This window comes from Cervus canadensis, chromosome 11 (assembly GCF_019320065.1).
Source record: "Cervus canadensis isolate Bull #8, Minnesota chromosome 11, ASM1932006v1, whole genome shotgun sequence".
NCBI lineage: Eukaryota > Metazoa > Chordata > Mammalia > Artiodactyla > Cervidae > Cervus > Cervus canadensis.
Window position 1 is genome coordinate 69,007,342 of NC_057396.1, and position 23,294 is coordinate 69,030,635.

Here is a 23,294-nt window from a genome sequence, read left to right on the forward strand (position 1 = left end):
TCCTCTCCTTGCCCGTTTCCCCTTGCCTGGTCTCCTAGCCATTGTCAACCTCCTAAGGCACGTTTCTGCTCTATGACCTTCAGTGGCTCCCCTTTGCCTTCGAATAGAGTTCATCGTCCTTGGTCCTGCACTCAAGGACCTTCATCATCCAGCCCCTTCCCATCTCATTTCTCATTCTACCCCTGTGGGCAGCCTCGCCTCTGGTCCTGAGTACCCACTGCCCACTTGAGCACCACCCTGCCTTTGCTCACTCTGGCCGTTTTGCCACAGTGCCCTCATCTCCATGCATTCAAATCTGCCTCCTCCTCCAGGAAGCCTTCCCTGGGGTCCAAGCAGGAAGGGGCCCCTCCTTCCTCTGAACTGAAAGCAAAGTGATGAGCCCCCCGAAGCCACTTTGAACTATAGAGACCTGGGCGTGGTCACTCTTCCCTGTAACAGGAGCTCTTTTGAAAGGCAGAGTTGGTACCTCACCTGGCACCCCCAGAGTCCCAGTACATAGTAGGTGCTCCATTAATGCTCGCCATTAATGCTCCTGTCCCTTGAGGTCTCCAGGAAATAGAAAGCCTTGTGTCCTCTCACTCAGGGCCAGCCCAGTGCAAATTTGGCTAGAGAACTTGTCCAAGTTCTATCAGCTTCCAGCAGCTCTGCTCCCCTCTGTTCCTGCGTGCTTCCTTCTGTCTGTTCAGAGGCATTCCTTCTTGGTCAGTGACTTGAACATGCAACCATGAAACCTCTCTCCACCTGTCGAAACTTCCCCATCTTGGGCCCCAGTTACTCAGCTTACTGCTGCAAGAATAGCCCTCTGGTTTCTGACAAGTGAAATCCAGCCATGACCTTAACAGTGAACCATGGCGAAGAACAGTAGCCACGGAGGGGCCGAGCCCTGCTCCGTATCCAAGCCTGAAGACCCTCTGCTTTATGGGTGGGGAGACCGAGGCCCAGGGGAGGAGCAGGGGGACTTAACATAAAGGACTTGGCTGGATTCCCAGTCACTGCTCCCTCGGGAACTCTCTGCTACTTCCTGGGTTGCCTCGGCCACTAGATTTCGAACCACAGCCCTCTCTGTGGGCACGGAACTTCATGGTTTGCAAGCCTTTTCCCTTAGGCGGTCATCTTAGCAGCTCAGTGAGGGAGTCCCTGAGGCTCAGAGAGGCAGGTTGCAGCCGCGATCACATAGCCAGTGGCTAGTGGCTGGAGTCCAGGTCTGGCTGGTCCCCAGTGGGTGCAAGGTGCCACTCACCTGCTGGCTTCCCCGCTCCCTGGCAGCAGCCCCAGATGTCTACCAGGCTCTGTCTGCTGGATCTGTCCCTGGCTGGGGCAGGCAACCCCAGGGGCCATGGAGGAGACTGAGTCAAGAAAGAGGCCAAGGGCAGGACATGCCAGCCTCCTGGGCAGCAGTCAGAGGAGCATGGGATCCAGGGATAAGTGATGCGGGCCAGGCCGCATGGCAGGATCCGTGAGCACAGGCCCAACTCGTAGCCAGCAGAGCAGGGCTTCGGGGGCCACCATGGGATGGCCCGGGCCCTCTGCCTGCCCACTCCCCAGCCCCATTGGTCATCCAGGATTTCTGGGCCCCGGCTCCAGGCAGCAACTTCATTCAGCAGTGACCAACCCTCATTTACAATGTCTACACGTTCACACATGCAACTCCCCCTACTCCTTGCATGTGTTATAAGACACAAAGACTCCTGAATTTCTCTAGTGCTCCTTCTATTTTAAACAGTCTAGACAGCAGCATCCCACAGCAGTCAAGAGCTTCTGCCCTTAAATCAACTCTGGAGTTCAAATGCAATTGGTGATGTTTTAACAACCCTATGTCTCTGCTCATTATTTAACCTCTCTGAGCCTCAGTTTCTCCTCAATAAATTGGGAAAGCTAGCACTGTTAGAATTAAAGGGGAACTTGTGTTGAAAGCACTGACCACAGGACTCTTCCATCTCATTTTCCAACCTCCTCATGGACAGCCTGGACTCCAAGTCCTTCTCCCTCCGCTGTGTCTCCCCATGCCTTTGCTCACCCAGCACCCTGCCCACAGCTCCCTGCTTTCATCTCCACACACACACACATCTGCCCCCTCCTCCAGGAAGCCTTAATGTGCCTGCTGGTGTCATCACTGCCAGCATCATAAGGGCATTAGAAGAGGAGGACCCTCGGGCTTCCACGGTGGTCCAGGGTTTGAGACTCTGAGCTTCCACTGCAAGGGGGACGGGTTTGATCCCTGGTCAAGGAATTAAGATTCCGCAAGCATGCAGCAGAGCCAAAAAAAAAGAGAGAGAGAAGGAAGCATACATTAGCATCTCTGCCTGTGAGTTGGTTGAGGTGGGGGTGGTGGTGGTTAGAGCTAACTTGGAGAGATCGTCGGGACTGGTGGTAAGTCTGACACCCCCTTTCACAACTAGAGAAGCTAAGAACCCCACAAAGGGGAGGATGTGCCTGAGTGCTCAGGGCAAGTTAGTTCCATGTTGGGGCTGGAACCCAGAACGCCTGCCTGCGGATCCAAGGGGTCCAATGCTGCCACCTCCTCCTGGGAGAGAGGACGCCCCCCCCACCACTGCCATGTTAATTGAGGGGGTGGTCTACTTCTCTCAGCAGATTTGAGGGAGCTGGGCTGGGATGGAAATGAGAGGGTGGATGTTGAGTGTCCTGCCTTTGAGCTGCTTCATCAGCTGGGGGAGGAGGTGGAGGCCCAGAGAGGCCAAGACACATCCATCATGTGTTGGGGTTGGGGGTTGAAGCAGGGACCACAGGCGGCCATGGTGAACCTGGAAAGAGTCACAGCTGCAGAGAGGCTGCCAGAACAGTCTCCACTGTCGCCTCTTTCCTGAAGCCGTTCATTTAGTTCTTCATCATACCCTTATTGGAAAAAGCTGACAACGCCACCCCTCCTGGGGAATTCGCCCCCCACCCTCCGCCCCTCCCCAGTTCTCATGTGCCGTCTGGTGACATTAGCTCACCAGCTTGCAGAGTGCTAATGACATTTGCATTTTGCTGGCTGGTGAAATGTGGGCTGGGATGTGGGGAGCCCGTGGGTAGGTGGGGAGTTGCAGCCAGCAGGGAGAGGCAGGTACGCTGGGCTGTGAAGGGAGAGATGGGGATGGACAGTGGGAGCTGAGAACATGAATCACGGGTAACATCGAGAGATTGTTTTTGTCTAAAGACTTGCCAAGGGCGCAAGGCACCTCCCAAGTCCAATGCTCTGACTCTCACAGACCCTGCTCTGGGTCGCCTCCCTAGCTTTTTGGAGTGATGGCTATGAGCCAAATGCTCTGCCGTGGCCCCACAGACTTGGGAGAGTCGTTTTCACTCCCTGCAATCCTTCAAGAGAGATGCTACTTGTTTTCTTGTTCTGCAGACCAGGAGAGTGATGCTCTGAAAGGATGCCTGCTTCCCCTAGGGTCTCTCACTCCTGGAAAGAGGTTGCCCCGACATGTGATGGAGGTCCATTTGCCTGCAAGCCCATGCTCCCAGCCACCATGGGCACTACCTCCCATAGCTTGTCCAGGCTTAGACGCAGCCAGAGAACCACTCTCCGTTCAGGCCTGTGAGCAGCATTCATCTGTCAGACCAGGAGCAGAGCCAGTGCCCAGTCTGCTCCAGGGGTGCCCATCTGACGACCACAAGGGAGGGCGTGGCCCGGGAGAGAGCACCCAGCCACGGGTTAGGCGAAACTGCGGTTTCGACTTCACTCTGCCACCAACTTGCTCTGTGACTTTGGGCAAGTCGCTGCCCCTCTCTGGGTGGGGGTGGTCTCTTCATTGCTAAAATGAGGCCATTAGTCTGGCTGGATGGAGCATCCCAGGAGTGTATTTTCACATGAGGAAAAAAACTCTCTCCGCCAATGCGCGTGAACTCGCAGTTTCCTCCCACTCACTCAGACATATAAAATGATGTTTCACATCAAAGCAAATCGGGAGACATTCATCAAGCCTCCCGTTCTGCCAAGGGCGCTGTGCTAGACACAGTGGGTGTGACGCTTGCGTATTTCTATCCAGGACGGACACACACAGGCGTATGCATATCTTTGTGTCTTGGAATTGTTTGCAGGCAAGTTCAGCCAGGACCTAAAGGGTGACTCCCCCCACAATCCTGAGACCCAGGCCCAGGCTCCCGCCCACCAGCCGCCCTTTGCACTCTCTCCTCTGGGCCCAGAGCGCATTTTAAACAAACAGACCTTGGGCAGTGTGAGCTGATGGGGTCCCCCACTCGCAGTCGTGACCGGTTCTGCTTGTCTCTCACAGGTGGGCATCTCCGTGACAGCTGGGGCTTGCAGAGACCAGACCTTCCGAAACTGTCATCAAAGCAACGTGAACCCTTTGCATCTGAACCCCTAAAAACGTGGGCACAATCTTTTTCCAGACTTCTCAACACCGGCTACCCAGGTAAGGGAGCTCGGGGTGTTCAGCACGGGGTTTTATGCAGCTTTTGCTGCTGCTAACAGCAGCCGTCAGAGGACACCCTAAACATTCTTTATCACCGTGTGTTGTTGTATTCCCTTCATTAGCAGGAGAGCCCAGTGGCTAAGGCTTTAAAGTCGAACAGAGTTGGGTTCCAATCCTGAATCACCAGTTACTAGCTGTGTGACCTTGGGCAGGTTTCTCAACCTTTCTGTGACTCTGCTTCCTCCTCAGTCAAATGAGGAAGCAACAGCACCCCTCTCTTGGGTTTGTGGTGAAGATAAAATGAAGTAATATATGAAAAGTCCTTAGAACAGGACATGTAGTAAGCTTAGAACGCAGTAAGCGTTAGCTGTTACTAATAGCATCACTGTACTTGTGACAATCTGTAATTAACTCATCCTCATGTTGAGTCCTTGTCTGTCTCCTGCAATAGAATATGGACTCCAGAGGACAGGGGTTTGTCTGTCTCATTCTTAGTTGAACCCCCAGATCCCAGCAGACTAAGAAAGTGAAAGTGAAGTTGCTCAGTCGTGTCCGACTCTCTGTGACGCCATGGACTGTAGCCTACCAGGCTCCTCCATCCATGGCATTTCCCAGGCAAGAGTACTGGAGTGGGTTGCCATTTCCTTCTCCAGGGGATCTTCTCAACCCAGGGATCGAACCCAGGTCTCCTGCCCTGCGGGCAAACGCTTTACCGCCTGAGCCATCAGGGAAGCCAGCAGAGTAAACTGGCTGTTATTTGCTGAATGAATGAATGAGTGAGTGAAGCTGTTTCACCTATATTATGCAGAATCCTCAGGACAATTCTTGAGGGTCCTTGCACTTATAAGGATAATCACTTGGTTGTATGTGATAAAAATGCAAACTAAATTTCTTTAAGCAAGAGACAGGTTGATTTTTCTCCCAGGAAATTTCTAAGCTAAAGGGATCCTTTGACACAAAAGGGACCCAAGTTAGGGTCCCAAGTTCCTTTTGTGCTGTGGTTGTACCCATTGCTTGTCTACATGACCCACGACGGCCCGTGACCGTCTCTCCATTCGGGTTGGCAAGAAGGAAGAAATCAGAAAAGGAGAGGGTGCCCCTTCCTTTAAGAGGTGCACACGTCACTTCCTCTCAGCTCCCATTGGCCAGAGTAGAGTCCTGCGGCACAATTAGCTGCAAGGGAGGCTGGGAGTTAGCGTCTTTATTCTGGGGGATTATCTGCCCAATTATAATTCTATTAAAAGGAAAGGAGGGGAATGGATACTAAGGGACCCTCTGCCTTGCCATTGATATGATCCCCCCTTTTTTTCATCCTCCATGCCTTCTTCCTCACCCTCAGAAACCAGTGATCCTTTTACTGCCTTCTTTCCTTTGTGCTGTTTCCAGAATATCATATAATGGAATCATATAGTAGGTACCGTTGTCAGACTGGCTTCTTTCACTTCATAATATGCATTCCTCCATGTCTTTTCATGACTTGATGGCTCATTCATTTTTACCACTGAATAATATTCCACAGAAGGTACCACAGTTCGTTTATCCATTCATCTGTTGAAAGAAATTTTGGTTATTTCCAGTTTGGGGTGATTATGAATAAAGCTACTATAAACATTCATGTGCAGGTTTTTGTGTGGACATAAGTTCTCAATCAGCTGGGTAACTATGTAGGAGCATGACTGCTGAATTGTACGGTTAGAGTACATCTCGCTGTTTAAGGAACTGCCAAGCTGTCTTCCAAAGTGGCTGTTTCACTTTGCATCCCCACCAGCAACAAGCGAGAGTCCCTTTTGCGCCGTCTCATCACCACCAACTGGTGCTGCCAGTTTTGTAGGTTTTTGTCCTTCTGTCAGGTATTTGGTGCCATGATCCCCACTTAAAGTTGAGGATCCTGCAACAGAAAAGAGCAGCTTGCCCAAGATGACACAGCGGGTAAAAGATCGAGGAACTTTCCCTACCTGCTTGACAACTGAGCCCAGTCATACCCCACTGCCTCTACCCTCCGCAGGTCTCTTTGAGGCATAGGCCAAAGCCATGGGGTGACTCTTCCCACCCCAAGCTCAGGAGGGCCCTCATTCACTGTGTGGTGTCTGTTTCTCGAAGCAAAACTGAAGTTCAGTGAACAGAACAACAAGGGATGGCGGCAGAGTGAATGGATTTGAGTCCAGGTTGGAGGGGTCTCATTAGATTAGCCCAATGAGACCCCTAGGTGGGGCAGCGGACACAGGGTGGTGGGGTGGGGTGGGGTGATGAGTGAAGTATTAGCTTCTCAGTCATTTCCGACTCCTTGCAACTCCATGGTCTAGAGCCCGCACAGGCGCCTCTGTCCATGGAATTCTCCAGACAAGAATACTGGAGTGGGTTGCCATTTCCTTCTCCAGGGGACCTTCCCGACCCAGAGATTGAACCCAGGTGTGCTGCGTTACTAGACAGGTTCTTTACCATCTGAACCACCAGGGAAGCCAGGCAAAGCCTGAACTGAGCTCAGATGCTGCATCATTTGGGAGCCAACACTCATTTCAAACCTGATAAAGCAAGAAGATATGCAACATATTCATTTTGTTTGTTTGTTCTGTTTTCCAATATCATGGCAATCTGGGACCTGTTTATTGGTGTCCAAGGTTCAAGAGATGCCCAGGTCTGTGCCTTCTGCTTCCTTCCTTGTGGGATTCAGTCCCTAGTAAGCACTCCCCACGTGGCAGTAGGGCAGCGGCCAGCAGCTCCAGGCTGACATCCTGTTCACTGCAAACCCAATGAAAGGAGAACTTCTATTTCCCAGGAGTTAATTAGAGCCCAGGTTGGAGGGATCTCACTAGATCAGCCAAAACACAACCCTAGGTGGGGCCAGACAACTGTGAAGGCTGGGGTACGGGTGAGCCCCAGAGGCTGCTGGCTTGTGCCCGGTTCTTGGGTCTGAGGGGAAGGCTAGAGCTGCTGCCCAGGTCAGAAGAACCAGTGACGGGCCAGAAGTGAAGGTCGGCTGCAGGGAACACCGAAAGTCCCAGAGTCGAAGCTTATTGGCTAGTCTTGGGTCACATGACCACCTCTGACCAATCACTGAAGGAGAGGATGTGCTCATTGACCAGACTAGGCCAGTGTTGCGTGGTCTGTGTTTGGAGGGGGGTGTGTGTGCGCGCATGCTGTGGGTGGGAGGATTCAGCCTGAAAGTGAGAGGGCTGGTACCCCAAAGGGGAAACCCGGGTGCTATTTTCAGAAGAAGGAGGAAGCGATGCTGGGCAGACACAACAACAGGTACTCCCTACTGGTGCCGTGGCAGGGGGTGGGGGCTGCTTTGTCCTAAACGGGCCCTTCCTGTGGCTTGCAGCACCCGGGTAGCTTCTCTCTGACAGATGCCTTCGGTTTCAGTGCATCTGGTATCCGAAAGCCTCACACACACACACTCTGCAGGTGTCGCTTCACTTTCTGAAAGTATTGTCTAGAAAGCAAGGGCTTCCTAAATTGAGTCCTTGTGTTCCCTATTTCAGCTACCACTTGAAAGTGAAAGTCGCTCAGTCCTGTGGGACTCTTGGCGACCCCATGAACTATATACAGTCCATGGGATTATCCAGGCCAGAATACTGGAGTAGGTAGCCTTTCCCTTCTCCAGGGCATCTTCCCAACCCAGGGATCGAACCCAGGTTTCCCGCATTGCAGGTGGATTCTTGACCAGCTGGGTCACAACAGCTACCACTTACCTGGAGGCTTTGGGTTGCCCTTCCCTTGCTGGGAGGGCCTTTTGCTTTCTTTTCGCCACCCCCACTCACTCATCTCTGAGGAAAGTTTCTTGAGCCACTTTACCATTTGCGTGTGTGCGTGCTAAGTCGCTTCCATCGTGTCTGACTCTGTGTGACCCCATGGACTGTAGCCTGCCAGGCTCCTGTCCATAGGATTCTCCAGCCAGAATATTGGACTGGGTTGCTGTGCCCTCCTCCAGGGGATCTTCCCAACCCAGGGATAGAACCCGCGTCTCCTGCATTGCAGGCAGATTCTTTATGGCTGAGCCACCACAAAGCCCACTTTAGCGTTTATTTGCCCTAAATGGCCTCCCAGAAAACCTGGCCTATGACTGCCCAGAGAGGGCCCACAGCCCTCCCCTTAGCCACCTCCTTCCTGCGGCCTCTTGGAGGGATGGGAGAGGAGAGGAGGAGGTCACTGGTGGAGCTGGAGGGGCCCCAGGAGTCCCCGGGTTTGCAGGCCAGCCCCTTAGCCCCAGCTGACGTGCACCGTGGAAGCTCTGTTATGCATTTACGGTACGGTGTATGATTTCATTTGAAAAAAGATTGCTCTGCAGAAAAAAGATGGAAAACCACAATGTTTGATGCTGCCTCCCAGGCAACTGTGGCCAAGTGCTTTTTAAGATCTGTCCTTTGTTGATTTCGGTCAACCACAAATCTCCTGGCCCTGTACCCGTGTCTCTCTCTCTCTCTCCATCTCTCTCCCCTGTGAATTCTGCAGCCCTGACTCACCACACAGACCCACTCAGCATCCAGCACCACCCTGCCTTATATGGGATGCTCACTGCTCTGAGGTCAATATGTATTAATTCATTTCTACTGCCGTTGTCTTTTGAGCCCCTACTGTGTTCCAGACACTGTTTATTTGCTGGGGATTAGAAGTGGGCAAAGTCGAAAGGTCCCTGCCCTCAGGGATCCCTCCCATCTCCTCTGTGAGATCCACTGAGGGCAGGATCTTTCCTCTGGGTTTTTTTCCCAACCCCTCATATAGTGTCTCATTCAATGCCAAACTGTAGTTGGACTTGGCGGATGTTTGTCACAATTATTTTCCACATTATTTTTTAAAGCCCCCACTTATGACTGATGCTGCAGAGACACTGGAGTGATTTGGTCCTCACCCTCTAGGACTGAGAGTTTAAGATGCAGCTGGCGATGGGCCCTGAAGAGGAAGGAAGATTAGAGATCTGTATGCAAACACAGTCAGGGGTGTGCATGAGTCAAGAGTAGGCCAGCCTCTGCACTCCCAGCCAGCGCTGGGGGCCCTGCTCCGAGCCACCTGGTTATAAGGGATAGACATGAAAGTAAGTCCCGTCATTTGAGGTGGCGAATGGGAGAGTTTGGAGCAGAAATATGAAGGAAGGCTGGGAGGTGCAAAGACCAGTTCAAGAGGACTCTTCTGGGTGGTGATAGTTGTGGGAAATCAGGGGAAAGCAGTGTATTTGATCTGGGCTTTGAAAACTGGGTAGGACATGGGACAGGCGAAGATGCTGGGGGGAGGGCTTTCCAGGAGAAAGAACAGTGGGAGCTGAAGCCTGGAGGCAGGAGCTCTGGAGCTTGGAAGACTGTACCAGGCAGGAAGTGAGATGAAGGCAGTCAGCTTCTTCTGTGCAGTCCTCCAGGCTTGGCCGCCTTAAACCACAGACTGGGTTTGGAGCCGAGTGGCTCTTCTGTTTCCCCCTTTTCCCTTCCATGCCCAGGATAGGGAATTTTGGAGGGACCCTTTAGAAGAGACAGTGCTGCACACCGACCAAGAATAATGAATCTTCCCATCTCAAGGTTCTTTGCAGAACTTCGAAACCATGACCAGTGGCAGTGTCGCAAGCAGCAGGCCTAGGGGCAGACCCAGCGCTGAAGGGAGGGGCACTCTCGAGCTCTTGGCCCAGCTGTGCTCCTGAGGCCCCCAGCCTCCCTGTGTGTAGTCTGTGCTTTGTAACATGAGGGGTGGGGCCCCTTCAGCTTTAAACTTGTATTCCGAGTCAGACCTGCATGCAGACCCCAGCTCTGCTACTGGTACAGGCTTGGCCCTCTGAGCCTCAGTTTTCTCATCTACAAATTAGGGCTAATAATACTCTGTATCTCCCAGGACTGATGTGAAGATGCAATGAAATAACTAAGTGAGATAATGTGCTTGATAGCACACCTGCCGGCGCTCGGTACTTTGTGATATACCACTGATGCTGCTGGTGTTAACATTATTTATATTTTCAGTTTTATAACTCTGTGGGAGGAATCCTCAGCAAACTCTTTGTGTAGGTGCCTGAAAGGCAGCCTATGTCCATGTCCCCCAAAATTGGGTGATGTGGTCGAGAGTCACACCCCTCCTATCTCCAAATGGGGACATAGCTGCCTTCCTCAAAATCACATTCATTCATTCATCCATCCATCAAACATGCCGTGTTCCGGGGTCTCTGAGAGGCACGTAGGATCTTGTTGAATGGGGCATCTACGCTGCCTACTCTCAGCAGCTCAGACGGTGCTTGGGGCAGTCTCTGCCCTCCAGCTGGCCCCGTGGATACCACTGGCCAGAGGAGCTCATGGGAGCGTAAATGCACTTGAGTCTGCAGGTTGGAACATGGGGAGAAATCCCATCCTGCCTCCTGCAGTTCCTGGAGCTTTGCATAACCCCTTCCTTTCCATCGTGGGACTAATGGATGAAATGCCACAGAATCCACCGCATCTAGCTGGTCTGGTGTACGCATGGGTTGGATTGCCAAGTCCAGGCTTGGCATTATGCACATGAAGGCATCTGGGAGAGGAAGCCCAGCAGTGGGCATCGGTTACAGGGCTGTGTTTTACTCTTACTGCCTGTAATGCTTGTTTGGGTCCCGGATTGCAAAGGGTTCTGGGTCCTTCTGGAGGACACAAAGCTGGCAAATTGGAAGGTGCTGAGGGGTCCTATCTGCCTTGTGCTCACCTGATCCTCTCCTGGTGGCTGGAGCATCTCACACTCTCTGATCCCCAGCGTCTAGCGCAGAGCCAGGCATGCCAGGCTTCAGGGGTTGGGGACGGTTGGACGGATGGGTGGATCACGGTGCATTCACTGTCACACACACTTTCCTTGCCTTGGCCCAAACTTCCAAGGCGATTTGGTGATACCAGGTCCTGGGTTTGTTTTTCTTTGACAGTTTGATTTGGGTTCCTGTGCAAAACCAGTGGTTTTCAAGTAGTGGAGTAAACACAAAACAAATGGCTTTGGGGGCCTGTCAGTGTCTCAGCTTCAGTTGCAGGAGGTGGCGTGGTGTGTACCCTGATTAAGGATGAAACCTTAGATCTGTCAGACTTGACATCTGTCTGTCAGACACACGAGAGTTCAGACCCCCGCTCCAAGGGTGGGTAATCTTGGACATGTTATTTAGTTTGGATCAAATTCTGTTTTCTCATTTAGAAAATGATAATACTAATAGCTTCCAACTCGTAGCGCTGTGATGAGCATTACATTAAATAATGGGTGTTACAACGTGGAGTAGCGCTTTGGTAGCTCATGGTAGATGCTCAAGAGAGGATGATGATGTATTTAATGACCCCTTAAGCTATTGTGGCATAGACTTCTCCCTTCTGAACAAATTTTTGCAGACTGCTTTGCATTTTTAAGACAAAAATTATTTTTGAAGGTTATTGTTACAGAAGTAATACATGCTCCTTAAAAATGCAAGTGAAAGGATTTAAATGTAAAAACCAGTACCCCCCACCCACCCTCTGCCACCTTCCAGCTCTTTCCCTCCCCTTCCCCAGCAATATTCTCTTTGAATGCGGAGCTTCCCAAGTCTGGGAATTTTCTCCTTTTTTGCTGCCTTAAGGGCAGATAGACAGTCAAAAGGGGACAGTGGACAGTTGGCCGTTGCATCAAATTGCCATTAGGGCCAAAGGTGCTGCAGTCAGTACCAGCGGTCCTATTGGAGCCAGGGCAGCCTGTGTGTCCTTGGCTCCAGTTGGCTCTGAGCCTTGAGGGTCTCCAGTGTTATGTCCTGGAGTCCTGGGGCGGTAGCCTGAGGGGTCACGCTCTTACCAAGCTCGAAGTGGGAGGCCTGTAGACACAAGTCTGGCCGTGTGGCCAGGTCCTCTTTTGTCACTGTGCCCCAGCGCTCAGTCCAGCCCAAGCTTCCATGTTCCTAGCAAGACAGTTGCTCCTTCCTGTCCACCTTCTGACAGTCTGCTCTTCCTGTTCTCTGCTGCCTTCCAGAGGATTCCGATGCAAGATCAAGTTTGAGAACAATAGGCAGGCAGCCAGGGTCTGATACACTGTGGTGCAGTCACACTTAGAAGGGGTGAAGGAGCCCACGCTGGGGAAGGGGGAGGTCTTGGGGGAGGCTTGGATTGTGAATGACTTAAAGGTGGACAAAGACATCTGTGTGTGACTTAGGGGAGGGGAGTGGATTCCTGGCCAAAGGATCAGCCCATGCGAAGTCCCTGGGGCGTGCTAGAGCCCCAGCATTCAAGGAGCTCCAAGGGGTGCTGCTGGGCATGGGGGAGGGGAGGGCACAATCAATAGGCGTCTTGTGCTCTGAGTTTGGGCTTTTCCCCAGGAGTGCGGGGGAACCATGGAAGGGTTTATGCAGAGGAAGGATGATGGGGAAGATGGATGGTTGCATGGGGTTCCTGGATCACAGCAGGGGGCGGGCTGTCTTCTGGAGGGAACGGCTGAGCCTGCAGCAGATGAAGAGAAGGAGCCAGCTGGGCCGCCCCGAGTCGTGGAGGAGCCTGGCCCCGTTGCTAGAACTTTCACTCAGGAGAGTACAAGAGCCCAGGTAACCATCTTTGTCCCTCTCTGACTTAGGACGTTGAAAGGATGCTGTCTTGTACTGCAATTAGTCTGTGCATTCATGCCTTCCCTCCCCAGAGTCTCCACTCACTGTTTCTGGGGTGAGAGTGAAAATGAAAGTCACTTAGTTGCGTCCGACTCTTTGCGACTCCATGGGCTATACACTCCATGGAATTCTCCAAGCCAGAATACTGGAGTGGGTAGCCTTTCCCTCCTCCAGGGGATCTTCCCAGCCCAGGGATCAAACCCAGGTCTTCCTCATTGCAGGCAGATTCTTTACCTGCTCAGTCACAAGGGAAACCCAAGAATACTGGAGTGGGTAGCCTATCCCTTCTCCAGGGGGATCTTCCCAACCTAGGAATCAAACCTGCATTGCAGGTGGATTCTTTACCAACTGCGCAGAAGAGACTAAAGTGCCTCCTGCACGTCTGGGATCTGGGTCCCGAGTGAGGCTGCAAGAGAGAGAAGAGCAAGTGGAGATTCCCTCTGAGGATGGAGCAGGGTAGAGACTGGGGAGGTGGGAGGGCCCCGGCGCGGATGACGGTGTGGGTTAGAAGGGCCCCTGGCCTTCCCAACCTCAGTGCTGGCTTGGGGAGCCCCCTGAAGAGGAGGAGGCAGAGGAAGCCCCCAGCCCAGCCCCCTCCTCTGAGGCCCAGCCTCCCTTGCTGTCTTCCAGGGCCAGGCCGGCACTTGAAAGGGAGCCGGGGCCTCTCCCAGGCCTGGGGCTCTTGATTGGTAAGGGGCCTCTGATGAGCTCATCCCGTGGTGAGTCCAGAGCTGGGAGGATGCGGAGTCCGCAGGGAGGCCAGATCTGAGTGCCCCTGCGGGGCAGAGGAGGAGCAGGTATGAAACAGGCCTCGGGCTGGAGGGCCAGACGGGGCCCTTTTGCCCAGGTGGGCAGCAGCTTTGGGGTGGCAGCTCCTGCTCTTCCTGCCCTCACTCCCAGGGCTAGTTTAGGATGAAGTGTGATTGCCTGGAGCCTGGTGATGCTCACCCTGGTCCAGCCCCTGTGTATTCGTGTATCATGTTAGCCCCAAACAGCAATCAGCGGTGGTATGCGGCAGGAGCTCAGAGGAGCTATGGTTCCAGCTGAGGACATACCAGTCAGGCCCTGCCCTCTATATCCCCTCCCTCAGGGGTTCAGAAATGGCTCCAGCTTTTCTACTTTCCTCTCAGCCCAGATTTAGCTCTCAAGGAAAATGACCAGCACGGATTTGTGGACTCGCAAGCTAAGTGGACTAGCAGGGCTTCCAAGGTCATCTGTTTTGACTTCTTGAGAGTTATTTATTAAGCCTCTGCTTACATACCTCTAGTGATGGGGAGCTCACTACTCACCAAGAATCTGCTTTCATTCAGATTGCTCTGAAAGTTATTCTCCTGCTTGACATAGACCCTGGGTTCAAATCTTGCTTCTACCACTTCCTGTGCAGTCTCGGGCAAGTGACGTAGCTTCCATAGCTCTGGTTTTCTTTCATGTTAAATGGGTCTGATAAATGTTGCTGTGTAGTTGCTCAGTTGTGTCCAACTCTTTGCAGTCCCATAGACTGTAGCCCACCAGGCTCCTCTGTCCTTGGGATTCTCCAGGCAAGAATACTGGAGTGGGTTGCCATTTCCTTCTCCAGGGAATCTTCCCAACCCAGGGATCGAACCCGGGTCTCCTGCATTGACAGGTGGATTCTTTACTACGGAGCCACCTGGGAAGCCAAGGTTGATAAATACTCACTTCTCATTTATGTTTAAACTAGGCAGCTTTACAACCATGAGCAAGTCAGATCTGTCTGCAGTGCATAGGTCTGTGCCCAGATAAGACTTTGCTGTGGGTCTGCAGGCCCACAGCCAGTCACATCACCAGGGTGAGTGCCCACCCTCCCCAGCACATAGTAGGTGCTCAGCAGATAATGGATTGCGTCTCCTCCTCACTCAAGTGGACCCAGCAGTGCCTTAAGACAAGGCCAGGCCAAGTCCTTGGCTTTTATCCTAACTCAGAGACCCAGAACCAGAAAGTGCTCTGAGCTGCCACACAGCACTGCTCTCTGAAGTCTTCCAGGAGGCCAGTCTCCTCCAGGACTCTGGATTCCTCACCCTTCTGCAGAACCCCTCCTCCTCACATCACCTGAGGTTCTCTGCAGGCTTTTAATGAGGTTGGCCAGTGGGTCTGTTCCATTTCCTCGCATCCTACACAACAAAAGATAACAAGGAAGTACCCAGGCGAAGCCACAGGTGGAGGAGACGGGAGGTGACCTCAGGCCTCCTGACCTCTGACCTCAACCTGCTACCACCAAGCTTCCCGTGGGGTATGGATATCACCTTCCACCACACCACTGGTTCCTCTGGAATCCTGTTTTATTGGTGACTGTTTTGGTTTTGTTTTTAACAGCTTTATAGAGGCAAAATTTATGCACCATAAAATTCTCTCACTTTAAGGGTATGATTCAATGATTTGTAGTAAATTTATGAAGTTGTATAACCATCACTACAATCTAATTTTAGACTATTTCCATCACCCTCCAAAAGAAACCTGGTTCCTATTTTCTGTCAGTCCCTGTTCCCGCCCCCTGCCCCAGGCAACAACCAATCTACCCTCTGTCTCTATAAATTTTGCCTTTTCTGGACATTTTTTATAAAGGGAATCATGCATTGTGTGTGGACTCCTGTTTTTCAGAGCCTGGTGGAGGTGGGTGGAGACCATGTCCACTCTTTCCACAGCCGGCCAAGGCCAAGTTGTAAGTGTGCTTTTTGAGAGTTGCAAGAACTCATAAGGACACCGAGTACAATCTTTATTTCAGTGCAAACAAGAAATCCTCCGACCCAGATCCTGCGCTCAGACTCTGGCGTCTGCTTGAATACACCCAGTGTCAGGCAGCTTACTACCTCCGCTACCTTACTGCCTTCCCAGAGACTGAAGGAAATTTTCATGTCCTGATCACACACCAAATGCCACTGGCCCATACACCATATTGTATTGCCAGATATTAGTGATATCTTTCATCTTTGGTTTCATCCTCTGAGATGAAATCATTTTACAGCGGAGAAAATTGTAGTTCAGAGGGATTGAGGCACTCCCCCCAAAGCAGGAAGTGGCGGACACCAGGATTTAAACCCTAGGCCTCTCTGACTTCACAGAGGTGGGAGGTACATATTACTGTACCCAGATGAACTGTGTCTCCCTGTGACTGTCACATGTCATTTCTAGTTTTGCCAGTTAGACCCATGCGTGCAGGCGTGCTAAGTCGCTTCAGTTGTGTCTGATTCTTGGCAACCCCACGGACTGTAGCCTGCCAGGCTATTTTGTCCATGAGATTCTTCAGGCAAGAATACTGGAGTGGGTTGCCATACCCTCCTCGAGGAAGTTTTCTCGACCCAGGGATCGAAGCCAAGTCTCTTTCATCTCCTGCATTGGGAAGCAGGTTCTTTACCACTAACGCCCCAGTAGGACCCTCCCATGCCACCAACCTGGACATGAAGAGGTTGGAGGGAGAAAGAGTTAAGGAAGACTTGTTGGAGGAGGTGATATCTGAGTTGGGACTTGGAAAATGAGCAGGAATTAACAGACAGAGCTGGTCAGGAAGTTTTTTTCCCAGGGACTCTTCTAACTGCTGTCCCTTCTAATATTTCACAGCTGCTTGAGGCTGGAGAGAACTATTGAAAATATCTGCTCTTGCTGTTCATATTGTATGAAAATATCTTCTTGCTGTTCATTCTTCCCCAAACATCACCAGTAAGTAGAGGTCCAGCAGCAGTGCTTGAATACCTTCAGGGACAGTGAGCGTACCCCCTGACCTGGGAACCTTTTCCATTGTAGAACTGCTCTGGCTCTAAGCCAGGCTGAAGATGACTCCCTGTAGCCACAGCCAGCTTGTAGTCACATAGGATTCGGTCAGCCCCTCTCCCCACCACTGGCCTTCAGATGCTGGGCGTAGCAGCAGGCCTTGGAAACAGCCTGAAAGTCTTGGCCAAAATGTTCCCCATTCCTCCACCCATGCTCCTTGATATAGACTGCCCATGCTGCTCAGGCCTGGCCACCTACTTCTGGGATGCCCAGCCCCTGCCCTTGAACTTGGAGGCAGGTCCAGGTAGAGTGTGGACTTGGTAGCGAATGCCAGGGTCACAGCCCAGCTTTGCCACTCACCACATATGACCTTGGGACAAGTCCCTTAAGTTCACATGCCTCACTGTCCATGTATCAAATGAGATTAGGGAGAACACTACATTATATTAGTCAGCTAGAGCTGCCATCACAAAACAGGGCAGTCTGGGGGCTTAAAGAGAAGACATCTGTTCTCTCACAGTTCTAGAGAGTCAAGACGTCCAAGATCAAAGTGCCAGGAAGTTTAATTTGAGGTGAGGCCTCTCCTCCTGGCTTATAGACAGCCACTTTCTCACTGTGTCCTCACATGGCCTTTGCTCTGTGTGTGCCCAGAAAGAGAGAGAGAGGAATCTCTGGGGTCTTCTCCTCTTCTTATAGAGACACTAATCCTGTTGGATGAGGGCCCCACCCTTATGACCTCCTTTAACCTCAATCACCTCCCTAAGGGCTGCATCTCTAAACAGAGTCAGCTGGGGGAATTCAGACTGTGCTGTGTGTGCTGTGCTTAGACACCCAGTCATGTCTGACTCTTTGGGACTCTGTGAACTGCAGCCTGCCAGGCTCCTCTGTCCATGGGAATTCTCCAGGCAAGAATACTGGAGTGGGTGGTCATCACCATAAAAAAGTTAAAAAAACCAGCGTCTATTTATATCACGCTTCTGTACCAGGCTCCATCGGAGTGTTTTATAGAGCGGATGTAAGCTTCATGTCAGCCTTGTGAGATAGATATTCTTCGTATCCCAGTTGTGCAGTGAAGAGACGGAGGCACAGAGAGGTGAAGTGACTGGCCCCGGGTCACACAGCCATCACGTGCCCAATAGGTTAATAGCATTGATGCCATTATTTATTTGAATAGTATTTATTAAGCTTCCTTGGTGGCTCGTGGTAACGAATCTGCCTGCCAATGCAGGAGACACAGGTTCAGTCCCTGGGTTGGGAACATCCCCTGGAGAAGGAAATGGCAACCCACTCCAGTATTCTTGCCTGGGAAATTCCATGGACAGAGGAGCCTGGTGGGCTGGAGTTCGTGGGGTCGCAAAAGAGTCGGGCTTGCCTTAGCAACTAAACAATAATAACAAATTCATTCAGGGTAATCTGAGCATGCCGAGAACTCAGTCCCTGCACTCTGGGAATTCACAGGCTGGTGGAGGAGACAGACCCGAGGGCAGGTAGTGGCAGCACTGTGTGCCGAGAGCTCTAATGGGGCAAACCCAGGGAGCGCTCATGGAGCTCACAACATGACATCTGTGCTGTGGCAGCTAGCAAGGCCCGGGGAGACACCAGGGAGGGCTTCCTGGAAGAAGCAGCATTTAAGCTGAGATCAGAAAGAACACAACCTGAATACAGAGCTGGGAATGAGAGTGTGCAGTTGTGGGTTGTTGGAGGATCCATAAACTGATCATTTCCATTCTAAGATATTCCAGCGGTCCTGTGACAGCACAGGGGTTCTTTGGAGGCCCAGGGTCTCTGATATCGTCTAGATGTCCTGGAGCAGCCCAGCTGCATCCCCCCACTCCCCCGCACTGAAACCTGGAGGTTCCGTACTGGTTCAGGGAATTATGCGGTAGCCCCTCAATCTTCTCTGACACTCAGGGGACCTGTGTGGTCTCAGCGCAGTGTGACAACCCAGGGATCTGGACACTCCCAGGATCACTGCGGGAGCCTCTGCGGGTTCCAGATGTTTTGAACCCTGGGGATTCTGTGACAGCCTTGAGGATTGCGTGTCATCTCTGGGGTCCCCTAGCTGTGTACTCTTTATGTTTCCGGAAAGAAGAATATGCAGACTCATAGTAGGCAAACTCTTTGATGGGGGGAAAGGAAACAGCATGGAACAATCTATACCTGGATGTGCATTTACAAGACTTGTGCTAAGACACTTCAGTCATGTCCAACTCTGTGCGACCCTATGGACTGTAGCCCACCAGGCTCCTCAGTCCATGGGATTCTCCGGGCAAGGATACTGAAATAGGTTGCCATTTCCTTCTCCTGGGGATCTTCCCAACCCAGGGATCAAACCCATATCTCTTACGTCTCCTGCATTGGCAAGTGGATTCTTTAACACCACAGCCACCTAGAAAGCCCTTTACAAGACTTAAACAGGTGGAACATCTAAGGAGATGTGGCTAGAAGCCCTCTGCCTCCAGAAGCCTGGGGGAGTCAAGGAGTCTTGATTCTTTAGGGTCTCTTTCCTTCCGGAAAGTGAGCCACCTCTGGGGGGTGGCACTGCTGGGTTCATCCCAGCCCCACTCACTGATCCAGGCCAGCTGGGAGACTTGCCTTAGCCTCAGGTTCGTGCTTGCGGAGTAGGACTGATACTCCCCGCTGTTTCATGGGGGGCTCGCGGAGCCGAGTAGGTGAGGGAGAGCCCTGTATAAAAGCATGAGAATGTGGTCCTGCTTCACCATAGGCGCCACGTGCTCTGGGGAAAACTCTTTCATGCCACAGGATTTCCTCGGTTCCCTCATCTGTAGAAAGCAGATGGGAAGAGCTCAGTGCAGGACATACAATAGTTCCTCAATCAAGGCCAGTTCTACCCCCAATTCCTCCACCTCCAAACAGAGGTGGCAGCCAGGTATCCCGGGTGTGGGGAAGAGGGGGGTTTTCAAGTGGAAGAGCCCATCTGGCCCCAGGAAAGTCAACTGTCTTGGGTACCTTTGCCTTTTTTTCATCCTGGGCAGAGTCAACTGAGCGCTGCCTTTGTCGGGGACTGGGCTAAGAGCTGTACCCTCATGATCTCATGCAGTCCTCCCTACAACACCGTGAGATGGTGGTATGGTAATCCCATTATACAGACAAGCAAACGGAGGCACAGAGAAGGCAGCCAAGTTGTCCTGATGGAAACAGGGCAAACCTTTGTATCCAAGTCTGTCTTGATTGCAAAGCCTGGACACTAATCACTTCTCTTCCCAGGTATCTTTCTAGAAACAGCCAGGGGAGAAAGAGGAAAACAGTGAGATGAGAACCAGCTGGAGAACTAATTGGACATTTGGTGCCTGGGTGGGTTGACCTGGCTGGGTTGGGCCCAGGCTGGCTCCTTGAACCCTTTGAGGATTCCCTTCCTTCAGCAGACTGGACCCCTCCCCTCTAATGGCCCCTTTTTAGAGAAACTGCTGGTGGAGGGTGTGGGAGCCTCTGGTCTGAACAAGAACCAGTTCTATCCACACTTCAGAGATCTTCCTCTTGGCAGAAGGAAAACAGACATGGTAACTGGAAGAGAAGGGGTCTGGGAGCCCACTGACCCACTTTGCTTTTCCAGCCAGTTGGAACTTGGCATCAAACAGAAGGGCAAGATTCACTTCCCCATCCCCACCATAGCCAGATCTGCTGTGGTTCTGGGATCCATGGTAAAAAGGGGGGCCCCAGGGACCAGCTCCCGTGCTACAGCCTACATGCTCCCCCGTCGGGCTCCCCCAGCCCAATGCGGGCCTGAAAGCCAGACAGCCCAGCCCAGAGCCAGCCTCTCTGATGCCACAGCCAAACACCAGACCACTTATCGGGCTTTTCCAGAGAATCAGCGTCCCCAAGCAGAGCTCCAAGCCTGCAATTAGGAGAGCAGCAAAGGGCTTAACTTTCTCTGGGCTGTGGGCTTTTGAGTGGGAAAGATAAGCTTGGTCTGGATTAAGCTGGAGGGTAAAATAATATTTACTCTCAAACAGTACTCTGTCTCGGGGCGAGTCTGGGCCCTGGGGCTTCGAGGGACCAGGGTCGCCAGGAGGTCTGCCGTGCCCTGCCAGGTCCCCAGATGTCTCGCCTCCCCACCCACCATCCACTGGGCGGGTTCCACAAGCCTGTTCCCTGCAGTGTTTGCTCTCATTATGAAAAGAAAATGAGAAGAAGCTATAATGTTCAGTGTGTTATTATCTGCAGAGCTGTTGGCCTGTGTAATTATCTCCTCCAATCCGTGAAACTACCTTGGGAGTTGGGCTTACTGACCCCCAAATAGATCCAGACTCAAGTCCCAGCTCAATTACTTTCTAACTCTTGACCCGAGGGAAGTGACTTCATTTCCCGTGAACCTCAGTTTTTCACCCGTAAAATGGGAGTGCTAATAGCTTCTTCAGAGTGTGGTCAGGATGAGGCACAGTGTCTATAAAACACCTCACCAGGGCCCCGGATCCCAGTGGCTTAATAAACAGTAGGTTGTTTTCAGAAATAAGATGGTGCTACTGGTAAAGAACCCGCCTGCCTATGCAAGAGATGTAAGAGATGTGGGTTTGATCCCTGGGTCAGAAAGATCCCCTGGAGGAGGAAATGGCAACCCACTCCAGTATTCTTGCCTGGAGAATCCCATGGACACGGGAGCCTGACAGGCTACAGTCCATAGGGTCCCAAAGAATCAGACATGACTTAAGTGACTTAGCACCTAGCACTGGTAAGAGAAACCGCAGATAGGTGAACTCCCATCTGTTTTCAGTGGTAAAGCTGAGAGGCACAGTCAAGGCGATGAAGGCATGGCCTTGTGTGAGCCTGGCCTCCAGCCACTGTGCCAGGGAGGGGCCCAGGGCGGGAGCAGGGTGGGCAGGGGGGCCCTGGGAGAGGTGGCCTTTCAGACACAGCCTCAGGGTCCAGAGCAGGAGGAGAGGCCCCAGTGCTTCCTGTCCCACATCCCCTTTGTGGAACAACAACTGGCCCATTCTCTGCTCCTCATCCCGGGCTTCACTGGTTTGTGCCCCGGGAGGCAGGCAGAAGAGCACTCTGGCTCATTCCGGAGGAGAACAAAGCTGGAGGTCAAGGCCGGCTCAGCCGGGGCAGGCTCTGGCTCCGGGGAAGGACGGGGGACTGAGAATGAAGCAGGGTCTGCACTGCCCTCCCTCCCTCCCGCCCCCAGCCCTGCTGCTAGAGGAGCCCTTCTGGGTCCTGGGGTAACCTCAGTGCACGTGACCTAGCTGTGAGACTGGGGGGAGACCCCTGCCCCTCTCTGGGCCTCATCCTCTCATCTCCAAAACGAGGGTCTCAGAAATAAACAGGTTAGCAGATGCAAACTAATGTGTGAAAGTGAAAGTCGCTCGGTCGTGTCCGACTCTATGCAACCCCATGGACTATGCAGTCCATGGAATTCTCCAGGCCAGAATACTGGAGTGGGTGGCCGTTCTCTCCTCCAGGGGATCTTCCTAATCAAGGGATCAAACCCAGGTCTCCCACATTGCAGGGGGATTCTATACCATCTGAGCCACCAGCGAAGCCAAACTAATGTATACAGGATGCATAAACAACAAGGTCCTACTGTATGACATGGGGAACTATATTCAACATCCTGTGATAAACCTGAACAACTGAACAACAACAAATATGTATGTATAACTGAATGACTTTGCTGTACTGCAGAAATTAACACAACATTGTAACTTAACTATACTTCAATAAAATTTAAAAAAAAAACTGAAGGGAACTCTGCCAATGCTGGAGAAATCAAGGAAGGCTTCATGGCTGAGGAGCCATCAAGCAGGGCATTGAAGGGTGAGAAGAAGTTCTCTAGGTGGACAAGGAAAGAAAAGATATTCCAGGCCCAGGTTGCAGTACTCACAAAGACCCAGCAGCTTCAGAGTGTGGAGGAAATGGCCCCTTTGCAATGATTTGTTTTAATTAGATGAATAATACATGTTCCTAGTAAGAAAAAAGAGTCACTGAATATAAAGAATTAAAAGTCACCAAGAGGCGGTTTATGTTTGATACTGTTTCAGCCCTTTTTAATATGATTAAGGGGTCTTTAAACTCCCTAATAAATGGAGAATCTCAGATTCTAGGCAGGCAGGGAAAGAACAAAGACCTGTCTTCTGGAACTGGAGCCAGAACCCGAGCGCTGGACAGAGGGACAGCGTTTCCCGGGCGTGGGGGCTGGGAAGATCACAGCCGGGGGAGGTGGGGGGGGGTGGCGGATGCCCAGGCGGACACTCAGGCGAGGGGGACAGCGCGGGCCCCTGCCCCCACCACCCCTCGCGGCGCAGGGCCTGCAGCGGGACCGTCGGGGCCGAGGTGGGGAGGCCAGGCGAGGGTCTCGTGAGCGCGAATGGGGCTTCTGGCACGCCCCTGCCTCTGTCAGCTGGCAGAAGTGGCCGTCCTGCCGCCAAGCAGCTGAGAGGTCCCCGTCATGGCTCAACTGTGGTTTCCTAAGCCGTCTGGCTGCAGCCTGGGGAGGGGCCTAATGACGCTGTGAGGTCACTGCTGTGGTCTTGCCAACTCTTCAGCGCCACCTTTGAAATATGGTTCATCTTAATGGACTTGGGGCTAAGATGGGGTCAGCAGGGGCCGGGGGAGGGGCCGTGTACCCAAGACAGGTGGCTTGAGCTGGCAGTGATGGGTCAACATCAGCGCGGGCTGATCTGTTTGTTCCTCAACCT

The 23,294-nt window shown here is 52.3% G+C and overlaps 1 protein-coding gene across 2 annotated transcripts in view; it reads left to right on the forward strand.

Moving 5' to 3' along the window:
* TSPAN18 (tetraspanin 18) overlaps positions 1-23,294 on the forward strand; it is a 199,406-nt gene that overhangs the window by 127,571 nt on the left and 48,541 nt on the right. For both annotated transcript variants that reach the window (XM_043482776.1, XM_043482777.1), the window contains one exon: positions 4,239-4,379. The gene's annotated coding sequence lies outside the window, so the exon portion shown is untranslated. The remainder of the gene's footprint in view (positions 1-4,238; positions 4,380-23,294) is intronic.